Here is a 12,774-nt window from a genome sequence, read left to right as displayed (position 1 = left end):
TTTTGTTTTTTTTTTTTGTCCCGGGTGAGGAGAGGGGGGGGGGGGGGGGGGAAACGGACATTACCGGACCCATGTTAGTGTATGGGCAGCCAGCACTAAAATAAATAAATAAATAAAAAATCTATTATTTTGTTTGCCTAAAATGGACTTCACTGCATTACAGGGCATTTGCATGCATTTTTGATGTGTTGGCATGTGTTCCGGAGCAGGAAAAATAGGGCTTGCTGCAGTTTTGTTTACACGCTCTGGAACTGAACGCTGCGGTGTGAACTAGAGCCCAAAATACCAATGGAATACATTGGACGCAGTTTTGATCCGATCTGTAACTGCTCTGCTCCTGGAACGCGCTTGGTGTGAACAAGGCCTTAGGACATGGAAGTCATTATTTATACCCCCTTCACAAATAGGTCCGGCCCTCACAGCAGAGCTAAATGGGGATTCTTAGAGCCTTGAACTTGAATTCCAGAGCCACTACATACATGACATCTAAATTGTAATTCCACAAAACATTTTATTTATTTTATTATTTCTAGTCCCTAAAACTAGATATTTTCAAAATAGACATGTATCGAACAAATCTCATAAAAACATTCAAAAATGCCATCACAGTTTTGGCGAATGTCGATTGAAATTCCCTTTCATTTTAACATTCGATTTGGAAATAGATGAAGCTTTGTAAAAGGAAAACCACATTCACGGTTAGAATTTTGTTCATTTGGAGAAAAATTTCCTTTCCTGCTCCTTTGAATTTTTTTTTTTTTTTAGTCACTAAGGTATAAATCAATCGCTGATTTGACCCCATCAACTATTAGAAAATAAAACAAATATTCCAAAACAAAAAACTTTTTTTAGACCAATACTCTACCGGTGTATTGCTAGCAGACTTTAGTAGAATCTTATTCTTTCCGTTTACCATATCTGATAGAAGTACCATGGCATATTCTGCACAATGGCATACGCCGCACCTGACTAGTTTCAAGAATGACAAGGAACCATAAATACAAAAATGTTTGCTTGCAATTTATGACAAACACTTCAGCAATCTGTATTCCCTTATATCTCTATAAAGTCCAGTGACTAACAGGAAGTGCAGAGAAAAATGTGAAGTTCAAATAACAAACGTATGAGGTCACAGTATGTGTATGTAGCAATGACTAGCAAATGAGCTGTAGCCTTCTTTCACACCTGAGCAGCGTCGTGTGTTTTGTGTTCTTGCACATTTTTTACACGTGTAAACCACACGTGCATACAGTCATACTTTTTTTGAGCAGATTGTGACACATTGATGTAAATGGACAAAAAATTTGCAGAAATGCAGCCAATGCGCGTTTTGGACCATTTCCATTGAAGTTTATGGAACCAAGACATGCAGAATTTGTCAAAAAGCTAACATACTTTCTTCAAGCAACGAGCATTTTGCTACAAGTGACAAAACGCTCAGATGTGGCTATATAAATGAATGGGGTTTTTTTGTGGGGAGTTTTTTTAGCAGAAGTAGCGCAACAGAATGCTCAGTGTGAATGAGGGCTTATTGTTGAACCTGGACTACATCTAAATACCACAGTGTGACAATTTAAACAGACCCAAGTTCCTGCTACTATGTGGTGGACAAAGTTAAAATAGAAAAAAAAAATCCTTTACCCTCCACCAAGTTAAATCCACCTTTCTGTGTGCCTCACATGCTCCCCCTTCCAGACACTGCAGCTCACAGCGGGGGAAGAGTATCAGCAACAGAGGCAGTGCTGTCGTCAATGCAGAAAGCAGTGGACAGGACTAAGTATGGCCAGACCAAAACAGACATGCATGTAAATCATGAATGATAATGATGATAGCCATGTCCCCTGTAACGTCATCTCATCCAACTGTAGGGTAAGCACCCCAAGCTGCATGAGGTGCACTTCACTGGTAAGATTAAAAGCCATCTGTGAGACTGCAGGGGACCAAGGGAAAACTAATTGCAGATGCACTTACAATTAAGGGCTGCAGTACACTTTGTGTTTTGTTGTTTTTTTAAGTTGGAGGCCATAGTTCTACTTTCAGACAGCCAGTATAGAGCCGGGGGTGTCAGCTGCCTACTGCTGATGTAAAGATCAAAGCTACTTCTCTTCATAAAATAATCATTACATACAACTGTCACCAAAACCGTATTGCCAATATTTCTTGTTCACTTTCTTAAACATAAAAGTGCTCATACACGAAGCAGGATTTGCAATGGAAATGAGAGCAAACACATCAGCTGTTTTGGGGCAAGTCTGAAAGGTGACCTAGAATTCAACGGGATTGGTGTGAAGGCATCCAGGTAATCTGGTGTCAAAGCCACCCAGAATCAAGAACGGTTCTCAGTGCCTACCTGAGGGCAAGAAGTGATCCAGCATAGGGCTGAAACTACTAATAAACTAAGTCAATAATAATAATTACTGTTGTCAACGATTTTCATTACCGATTAGTTGGGCTGCTTGCAGCTCTACACAGGCTTTCCCTCCCCGCCTCACGCAGCTCTCACTGACCAAGATCAAGGGGGCGGCAGCCGGCACCAGACACAACCACATCACAATCGTCCCTGGGAAGAGAGTTGCGAGTCCCGGTGGATACTGCTTAGCAACAGGGGAGATGCCAGGGAACTGGAGTCACACTGGCAGGAGCTCAGGATGAGGCACGGGTAGATGGGGAGGCCATTTCAGTCATGACTCGACTGGAACGAACCGTGGAGTACCAGGTGCAAGATGGGATGAGGGCAGCCCGGCACTGCCCATAACTGTCAGTATGCTCGGGTACAGGTCCGTGTTACCCATGAAGACGTATCTTTCCCTACCTGGTGGTGGGGGATGTTATCCGTCAATATATGATGGGAGAGGGGCATCTGTTAATACATGGAGGGGAGAGGTGCTATTAGGTGCGCCGTGCATTAGGTGCGGTCGGTGCACCGTGTGTGCATTAGGTGCTGTGCACGTTTTATGTGGTGTATGTGTGCCGGGCGCATTTAATGAGCTGTATATGTGTGCAGTGTGTAGCAAAAACATTTAAGCCTGTGAAGCCCATGACACCCTGCACACACCAAAAAGGGAAGCGGTGGTGCATGGAGCTTCGCGTGTAGAGCTGCAGCTAACGATTATTCTCAAAATCGGTTAGCCGGTTATCAAGTTCGATTAATCGGATAAACAATAAAATACATTTTAAAAAATGGCTCCAGTGATGGACTACTAGTTTGTATTGAGATTGTAGTCCATCACAGGAGCAAGCTTGGAGCGTGCGGGTCTGGCAGCGGCGAGCGTGAGGTGGGGAGGAGGTGCGGCGCGCAGCGTGTGTGGAGCCGTGAACAGGGCCAACTGATCGGAAGCCGATTAAATCGATTGAAAAAGTTGACAACTTTTTCAATAATCGATTATAATCGATTATGTCGATTAGTTGTTGCAGCCCTATTCGCGTGCAGTGTGTCCAGCAATATTCTCTACCGAGCTCCAGAGCTGAACGTGGTGAGATAAAAAATTTAATTTCTAGCCAATCAACTTGAACGTATGAATCTGCATCATGACGCGGATTCAAGCGTGCAGCCAATTGGATTCCCCCAGATAAAAACGTCTGGTGAGAGGAGTCCAGGAGAAAAGTCCACTTGGTAATGTTTTTCTTCCTGCACAAGTTCTGTGACATATGCCAGAGATGAGAGCTATGTAGAAAGAATGAATATGATATGTCCATTAAACATTGAATTAAATATTTGAAAGTCCTTTTTTAATAACTGTTAATTAGATAATTAAATAACTAATATTTATTAAATACATTTTTTTTGTATCCGATTAAGCGAAAAAATAGGCCAACTAATCGATTATGAAAATAATAGTTAGTTGCAGCCCTGATCCAGAAACAACCAAAGCCTGAGAGAGAGAGAGAGATCAGGCATTTAACTCTTGATGGGCTACAAACAGCAGGCAGCTAAAAACTTGCAACAATCCCCACATTGGAAAGTCAGAGATAACAGCTGATGCTCCCCTCGCTAAGCCACGCTGCTTTCCTCCACATCACAGTAACTGTGTGTGGGCTGGCTGGAACATTTAACATGTTAATAAGATGGATATTTAAAGCAGCTGTCACAATTTGCCAGAACCAAAAAGATAAACCCACACTTGAAAGAACAAGTAGACGTTTCAAATACGTGCCAGCGGATTACAGACTATCATTATGGCATTTTTTTTGTAAAAAAGACCCAGTGTCAGGCCTTTCACATTGAAAAAAAACAAACTTCAAATGCATTAAACCTCATACTGTGTGTCTGAGAGGCCTGCTAGGTGCGTCGTTGTGTGACAGACTGACATCACACTAAAGCATCTGTTATTTTATTGCATCAGTGATGTGTGATGACACAGCCGGGTGAAATGAGCATTCCATGTCTTACCATACAAGCAGGTCTAGCTTGGCCAATGTGTTTATTTTGTGCCTTCTCTATGAATGCGTTTAAGAGATCATAAACAATACGAGGAAAGGCGACAGCAGGTGGGAGACAAACGACATACAATTGTTAAAACCAGGACAGACACAGCAAGAATGCCACACACAGCTTTCCCACAGAAGACATGTCCTATGGGGATTATAAGAGAAATACCACCTTTTAGAAAAAAATAAAATGCACAATTCATCATTAAAGAAAAAAAAAACTGTCCATTTGTAATTTATTTGTTTTGGAGCTAATAAAGCATTGCAACCAAGATCAGAAAATAGCGGGGTGAAATGCTCTGGCTCCTGCAGATTCTTCCTCCCATTCACGTCCATACTGTCGCATGGACATTCCGTAACATGGACCGTAAATCCGCTTTAAGGGCCTACAGCGGTGTGCTTAATGTGTCTCACATGGCTTAACAAGTCTTGTGTTATGGCCCATTCATTTTTCCCACAATGGACCAATCTGACTGAGATTCTCCCTTTGATGAAGATCAACAGCGGGCAGAAAACTCTAGCATCTGACAAACTTCTAGGGGTGACATTTTCAGCGGCTGTCGTTCCTCATCAAGGACGATACGAATCAGCTTCCCCAGGAGAAGCAAGTGTGGACGATCTACTTTAAAAGTCCTTTTAAAATAATTGTAAAAGAAAATCTGGGGACAGGATCTCTATAAGTGGGCCACTGATAAGTCAACACGTATGCACAGTCATGTCGCTGTGCAAGTACCAGTATTTATACAACTATATTATCGCTTGTCCAAGTTAAGTTGGCCATACACTGTTAGACGTTCACTCAAAACATCAGATAGTTCAATCATGCCATCGTTGGGTCAACTCATTTCATTTGAAAGCCCTTCAAAATTTAGGCCAGACCTGCTACTTGGCTGGAATCCCAGACTTAAACAGGTTTCTTTTGTGCCCAAAATTAGTACAACTGAAAAATCACATTCACTATTAGAATTTAAGAAACAAGAACAAGTTTCATCCTGCTCCTCGGATTTTCCTCGTCTCTACCCCACTAACCATTAGAAAAATCAAATGAATGTTCTGAAAGTGAAAATGATAAAATTAAATTCTACTGCTGTATGGCCAGGAAGTGGATGGTCTGGTCTTCCTGTGTAGAGTGAATAAAGGTTCTAACCCCCTCCCCCATTTGGGGTAAACCAACAAGCGGGACAGAAAAAGCACAAGGTGTTCTATTGCGGATAGGAAAACGTCTACGAGTCCGTGGAAGTCTCTCCTGCCATAGAAGCTTCTGCCTGCATGTGGGCAATTGTTTTTCTGTTTACTGAGCCACGCATGAAGGATACTTGCCAAGATTAAGTGACTACCCTGCGCATGCGTGAGACTTACAACATCGGGGTCCGGCCAATCAAGCAGCCAAAGACTTTGAACTTGGAAGAAGACCGGGACCAAGATAGAAATGCCAGTGAGGGAGGAGAGCGCAGACATTTCAGCACTTGAGGAGATACGTTTGGCAGGTAAATCTACTATAACGCGCTAACATGCTGTGCATACTGGCATTATGGCTACGGTATTATGGCTAGAAGCCAGAGGGGCCCATTATTTACAATGATTATTTATAGACTTTACTTCCACACAGGGGGTGCATGGTTTTTAGTTTTTTTGCCAGGCAGCACAGATTTGCATTGCAGGTAGGAATACGAAAACTTATAAAATTATTGGAAACTATACACAGAAACTAGGTTTTTTCAAACCAAACTTATATTAATGCAGGTTTCAGAAAGAAATGCAAGGACTAAATATTCCTGTTAAAAAAGAAGTAATCGGAAGAGAAGGACCATGAAACACATGAGCCCACAGTTATTTGAGCGCATGGAGCAGAGAACTGCTTAAAGAATAACTTGTTTTGCCACGTTTCATGTTCCATCCACATTCAGGGTACAACATGAAACAAGACCACATAAACAAGCCCGCCTACACCACCAAATACCAGAATTCTGGGGGTCTTCTTCCTACAGGATTCCGTATACAGTGGTACCTCGGTTCATGAACGCTTCTGTTCGCTAACAATTCGGTTCGCGAACAATAAGTTCATCAAAATTTTGCTGCCATTCACGAATGCCGCATCGGGTGACGAACACAGCGGCAGCCATCTTCCCTGCTCCGACACGACCTCTAGTCGAGATCGTGGTCTGATCAGTTTGATTCGGTTCACGGGCAGAATCGTGGAACGAATTAAGTTCGTGATCCGAGGAACCACTGTATAATTAAACTTGGTACGGCTGTGTATGGTTCCACCTGCACAGCCCTGTCATTTATTCACAGATCCTTTGACAGGATCACAAGTCCCATCTGCCACTGAATCACTGTACTTGTAGTGCATTCATACTTCCTCCCATCCCTATAACAGAAAGTCCACACTTTGGCAGAGACCACGACTAGGAGGAAGAGTCTGCAGGAGCCATAGCAGGTTGCAATGCTCTGCAGGCTCCAATGCACATGTTTCCTTTTACCAATGTGTGTGCGTTTAATCGGTACTTTGCAAATGTTTAGCTTTAGTAGAATCTCTCTACACTGAGCAGAGCAATATAACTAAATGGCAGTCTTCCACATCAAGAAGAATGGCTACAGCACCAATCACCGAAACTGGGACTAAGCTCATTACATAACGCGTGTCATCAAATGTCAATGAAGACACTACAGAGATTAAGGGGTGAGAGGACTAGAGGTGAAAAGCGGCCACATTGGTCTCTGTAATAATGACATAATCAGAGAAGCAGAGAAGCAGATCATGAAGTATGAGTTCACAGGATATTTACAGTTCAGGACAATCCCTACAAAAATCACACGGCCGGTGCCATGTCCACACAGTTCCGGTGGGAGAGCAGGAGAATGAATTATATGCGTGCAGTCTGCTTTTTGCTTGTGCTTATTTTACCTCCTCTACAATTATCTTAGTGAAACAAAGGGGAAGGGGGACACATTGAAGGGAATTGATCAAAACGGGAGCAGACAAAATCTGGAGCAGCTGAGCATGACAACCAATCAGCTTATCTCTTTCATTTTCAAATCTTAACTGAAGAGTGAAGCGGATCGGTTGCTATGGGCAACTGCTTCAGATTTTGTCTGCTCCAGTATCGATACAGTTCCCTCATTATTTCTTGAAGCACTTTAGGCCTTGTTCACACCAAGCGCGTTCCAGGAGCAGAGCTGTTACAGACCGGAGCAAAACTGCGTCCAATGTATTCCGATGGTATTTTTAGCTCCAGTTCACATTGCAGCGCTCCGTTCCAGAGCAGGTAAAAAAACTGCAGAAAGCCCTATTTTACCTGCTCTGGAACGCATGCAAACGCCCTGGAACGCACTGAAAGCCCATTTTAATTAGGTTATTTTAATTTTATTTATATCAGCACAAGGTAGTGGGGCGATTCCAGGATCTGGAATATGAATCAGCTGAGTGAAGTGTTAATTAATAGTGTTCAGTCATCTCACCAGCTCATTGTAAATCAATTTCTCACTAGGTCATATTTTATTTCCGGGTTTTTTTATAGCACCAACATATTATGTAATATTTTACAGAGTAGATAGCTATATGTACATCATTTTTACATCAGTGCTTGCTCACCCAAGGAGCTCACACTCTAACCTCCAACCACACTCATTCATACCCTGGTGCCAATTTTGGAAGAAAGCGATTTAACCTACCAGTATGTTTTTGGAAAACCCATAGAGAGTATACAAGTGTCAAGATGATAGTGCCATTGGCAGGACCTAAAATGTGTGCAGAACTAAAACATTTCTTTTTAGTGTTAGACAAAGTCCCTTTGAACAGGAAAGGGTTAAAACCCATCAAGTTTTTTTTTTTGCCGCCTGTGTCCAACAGGAAACGAGAGGGAATACCTTCATAGTGGGGGAAATCTACCTCTTAGGGTATATTCACACTTTCTGTTTTGGGATTCCTGCAGCAGCAATCCCAAATGTCAAGTTTAGATGTGGCCGCTGTCACCCATTCAAGGTAATGACCGGGTAACAACGGCAGCATCTGTAAGTGGCACTTCACTTAAATCGTATCATATATGATTACATGCAGTTTGGAACAGATCACTAAAGCTGGACGCACAATAGATGCATACGATTACATGCGCTTACAGATGCGGCCGCTGTCACCTGGTCAATAACTTGAATAGGTGACATCAGCCGCATCTAAATGGGAGATTTGGGCTTCCTGCCGTAGGAATCCCAAACTGCAAAATGTGAATGAGGGGTTACACAGTCGTCACCGGAACAGGTGCCCCCACCAGAGTATTTAACACTAATTCTGTTTCTTTTTTTTTTACAGACAGCAGGGGTTCCAATACTTCCACACTGCAACCAAATAAAAAAGGTTTTGGATATAGAGCACTTTTCCCTTTAAATATAGGACCCAAGGCCGCCTCATGCAATTAGAATGAAGCTCTTTAAGGGAGAATGTGCTTTGCATACTCAGGGTAAGGAAAGGTTGACTGTAACAAAGCTCTCGCTAGCAGCATGCACTTACCTCCCTTTCACTCCCCTGCTGCTCTGTTCAGTCCAATGTAAGCTACAAGTCCTGGAATTATGACTTACACAGGTCTATGGGCTGACTGGCCCAGCTCTGTACCATTGAGCAGTTGCATTCTCCTCCACACCTGAAGCGCAAGTATCTCATTCAGCTCCCAATCCAGAAGCAACAAAAGGAGCGAATGAAAGGTAAGTATATGCTGATGGGGCAGGGGAATTAATGGCAAGCCATTGCTTTTTCACTGAATGAGCAATGTGAAGGCTCTTTTAAAGTACAATGCTAAGGTAAATTAAGATTTGTTTTATGCTTTGGAAAGATTAGAACCTCTTGTTTCTCCATCCACACAGAGATTTCCCTTCTCTTCCTGTCCACAATACAATAAGAAACAAGTGAAAATCTTCCCAAAGTGAGAGAAATCCCACTTTTAACAGATGACATAGAAACCGGCGTCCCCACTGGTAGATTTCTCCTCCTGTTTCAGTAAAAACCTCGATTTCCCCTTATTTTGTGTCCCTGTGACAGCAACCAGGACAAATAGTGGCAGTGGACCTCGCCCTCACCAATAAAAACCAGACAGACGTTCTAAGCAAAAACAAGAAGAAAATGTTCTGTCTGGATTTCTACTTGAAAACAATACTCCCGATTTCATGAGTCCGCCATATGTCGAGAGCAACATGGAGCATGCTCACATTGCCCAACTCCCACCCTTAAACTGATCCTGAATCATGGGGTTCTTCTCTCCGCAAGATTCTGTATTCATTTGAATTTGTCGTAGTTGTGTGCGGCTCCACCCACACCGCCATGTCATTTATATATCTGTAATTGGAAGACTTCATGTCCCATGTTCCACAGCAGCAGAGGGACTCGTAGTTCTCAATGGTGCACAAGTGCCATGACACCAGTCAGTCCTAAAATCAAAAGGTCTGTACCTCGGTCTGCTGCCGGGGTAGGTATATTGTACTTCCGATTGTGGTTGCAATGCTTTGCAGGCTCAAATGCAAAAAACAACAATAAATGTGCAATAATGTGAGTGCATTTTTTTTCTTTTTGGGAGGGGATTGGGACTATGCCTTTAATTTTGGTTCACTTGCTAAAAAAAATAAAAAAATCTCCAAATGTTACAAAACATAATGCGGCTTTACCTAGGATAATATGGCAACACTGTATAATCTCTGTACAAATATAATCCAAAATGTATCTTCTAGAACTGCAGTATCAACTCCCTGTTGTAAACATCACATGCAGAAATCACCTGGGACTTATCCTGGAGGTGGAGAAACCTTGAAATCCCTAGATAAATCAGAATACACACATGTACTGCTTTGCCTTCATTCTAAAATGACTGCCCGATTTCACACCAGTGACAGGTGGAGAAGTGTAGGAAGGCCGTGCCACAGAAACCATCTGTCCAACATAGACACCAAGCAGCTGTTTGCTGGGACTATCATGGAGGAGGTCTTGCTTAGCTCTCTATACAAAATACAGGCTCTATAAAATGTATGAAAGGAGGCAAAAGAAAAAAAAAAAAAGAAGAAGCCTAAAGAACTGAGGCTAAATCAGGACATCCTGTCTTGAATTGTATTGTAATTGTAAAGTCTTCCTTACATTGTAAAGCGCTGTGCAAACTGTTGGGCGCTATATAAATACTATGTAATAATAATAATAATAATTTGCTGGAAACATTCCGTGCTAGGACACTAGATTCTCTTTAAATGACTGGACAGGATTAAATGCATACAGCCTCATTAACATGTATGACTAATGGCCAAACAATGCTCTTACAAGGTGTTGCATGTCTTATGTCAGTCGATAGTGACACACGGAGGACACAATACAAGAAACATACTCATCACACAATCAATGTCTCTAGTCACTTATAACGGATAACTTTTTGAAACAAAAGAAGAAAAATGATTTTTTTCAATCTGGAAATAATGAGACATGGAATGTATTCCTTTACAGTTCTATGACCATCTGTGTGCACCATAACCTTAGAGGGTCACTTTCACCAAATGAGATGTGCTACGTGGACAGCTGCGGGATGGGAACCAACATGGCTTTTGCAACGACAGTCTTTTTAAGGCTGGCTGGACAAATAAAGTAAAAAAACCTTGATCAAAGCGGAAAACCCCTTTAAAATATATCTAAGCTTTTTTCCCCCCGATTTTGGATAGAGTAAGAAAATCTCACCACGTCTGTGTCTCGGTGAGATTTTGCTTCACTTCCTGTCAAGTTAGACTCAACAGGAAGTGAGAGAATGGTCTTTCCACCATGGGGGAAATCTTCATAAGAGTCCCTAGGGGAAGATTTCTCTTCTGCAGTGGTGGCAACGCACTATGTTGGGATTTACCCTCACTTTTTCCCGGTGACATTTATTTTATTACAGGTATTTACGCAGCGCTGGCCATGTACCCAATGCTGTACATCAGGCGTAGCCAAACTCCGGCCCTCCAGCTGTGATGGAACTACAAATCCCATGAGGCATTGCAAGATTCTCACAGCCACAGACATGATTCCCGGAGAGAGAGAGATGCATCATGGAATTTGTAGTTTCACCACAGCTGGAGGGCCGGAGTTTGGCTACGCCTGCTGTACATTCACATCAGTCCCTGACCTCAAGGTGCTCGCAATCTAAGGTCCCTACCTCACACACATATGGGGCCATTTTAAACAGGATCCAATGAATCTAGCAGTCTGTCTTTGGAGTGTGGGAGGAAACCCACACAAGCACACGATGATCATGCATGCTCCATGCAGACCGTATCCTGGCGATTCGAACAGAGACCCCAGTGCTGTAAGGCAGAAGTGCCAGCCAGTAAGCTGCTGGCCTTCCCATTGACATCAGTGATCAGGACAAATATGAGAGGCAACACGAATGGCAATAAAAACCTGACAGTGGTTCTACCCCCTCATCACTCTATCCACATCTAAGTAAAAGTTCTGCTTTTAGTTATCCTTTAGCGAGTTGCTTAAAGTACACTTGTCATGAGAGAAAGCAAGCAGCAAATGCAAAAACCAAAAAGTCAAGACTCATGTCTCTACACCTCTTCTGCATCAGTAGCTCAAAGTATTGAAGTGAAAGCCAGGAAACTGGTATTTTCAGAAGAAAAGGTCCGCAATGGCAGCCTACAATCTCATGAGAGGTCCTTTAAGAAGGCAAATATAAAATCGCCCCCACACCTCCCATTTAACAATATAAAACATACAAGAAACCCCACACACACTACAAAGATATATACATAGACTATGTAGCCGTATATATACTCAGAGCAGAGCATTCCAACAGGTGCTACTTGTACTGGCCACACCAAGTCGCTTCATAAGCTATTGACACACGGCTAGCCTCTTCACTCCTTCCAGTAAACAGCATTCAAACCACGAGAAAGCAAACAATAGGATTTCCATACCTCCGTTTCCCCCATAAAGGAAGCAGCTTTGATCCGTACAGTGAAAAAGAGATCCAGAGAAAAATGTAGCAATATCCTTTGGCAAACCTGCTGGCACACACAATATCCTGATTGCCTGCTTTTCTTTTACTTATGTGTTTTGTGAGGCATGCTGACTCAGACGGGTGGGAAGGTGCTATGCAAAACAGGTAAACACCACGCTGCAACCAATAGGACGGCCTGCCGTCTGACTCATAGCTCATGAGCTTCCACACATTAATCCGTGGCTTCAAAAGGAAGAAAAGGAAGTGAAAGGATGCACGACTTTGCCAACATCTTCTAACACACACCTCCTACATAGCACAGACAGCGCACAGTGCTGATGGAAAGCAAGTCCCAGGAATACAAGCCTGCCTTTGTCATGTGACCCACAATCCAGACAGCTTCCAC

The 12,774-nt window shown here is 42.7% G+C and overlaps 1 protein-coding gene across 2 annotated transcripts in view; it reads right to left on the bottom strand.

Annotated features, from left to right (window-relative positions):
* Positions 1-12,774, bottom strand: part of PELI1 (pellino E3 ubiquitin protein ligase 1) — a 63,693-nt gene that overhangs the window by 27,150 nt on the left and 23,769 nt on the right. The window contains exon 1 of one of the 2 annotated variants that reach the window (XM_018556002.1): positions 12,346-12,668. The exons of the other annotated variant lie outside the window; for it this stretch is intronic. The gene's annotated coding sequence lies outside the window, so the exon portion shown is untranslated. Of the gene's footprint in view, positions 1-12,345; positions 12,669-12,774 lie in introns of those variants that run through there. 2 annotated transcript variants of the gene reach the window in all.

This window comes from Nanorana parkeri, unplaced genomic scaffold (genome assembly GCF_000935625.1).
Source record: "Nanorana parkeri isolate BGI_ZX_2015 unplaced genomic scaffold, ASM93562v1 scaffold11, whole genome shotgun sequence".
NCBI lineage: Eukaryota > Metazoa > Chordata > Amphibia > Anura > Dicroglossidae > Nanorana > Nanorana parkeri.
The sequence above is the reverse complement of the archived record's forward strand: the minus strand, read 5'-3'. Positions and strand labels throughout refer to the sequence as shown.